A 639-nucleotide genomic window follows, 5' to 3' on the forward strand; every position below is an offset into this window, starting at 1 on the left:
ACTTCCACAAAATGAGGTTCTAGTATGTTAGAGGGCATCCCAGGAGGGCTCCAAAAGTGTGGGTAAAATATATATCCCACAGGGGGAAAATTGAAAAAAAGTTGAAAAAAAAAATTTTTGGGGACTTAGAAAATTTTTCAACTTGTGTCAGACTTCCAGAGAGGGGAGCATGTCAGTGCGCGCATCCGATTTCAGTTCCAGAGCGATTCGCGCGATGAGTCCTTGATACTTAGTCGTTTTCAGAAGTCACAATTTTGACTTCCAGGACCCGCAAAACGTTTGTAAATTGAGCCCGCTCCCCAGTTCCAAGCGTTTTGAGGTGTCCCCGGTTGCAGTAATGCAGCCTGCCCACTAGATGTCGCAAAAGAGACAAAAAGTGAAAAAGAACCAGAATGAGGAAATTCCAGGGAGCCGAATCCGCCTGACAGTTCCAGGCGATCGGGCACTTTTTTGCATGCGTCCCTAAAGTGGGTATAGGGTGACACTCCATGCAAAGACCCAGTTTTGCACACCACCGGCAGAATATATGAGAGAGAGGTACCTCTCAGCCCCGACACATTTCGACTCATTTAAGCTGGTTTTCACCTCCGTAGGCCTGGGTATGCGTTTTGGCTATGAGTCCCTGTTCGGCTGGAGGTC

This window comes from Phyllobates terribilis, unplaced genomic scaffold (genome assembly GCF_046119375.1).
Source record: "Phyllobates terribilis strain yellow unplaced genomic scaffold, ASM4611937v1 Scaffold_8724__1_contigs__length_27047, whole genome shotgun sequence".
Classification (NCBI taxonomy): domain Eukaryota; kingdom Metazoa; phylum Chordata; class Amphibia; order Anura; family Dendrobatidae; genus Phyllobates; species Phyllobates terribilis.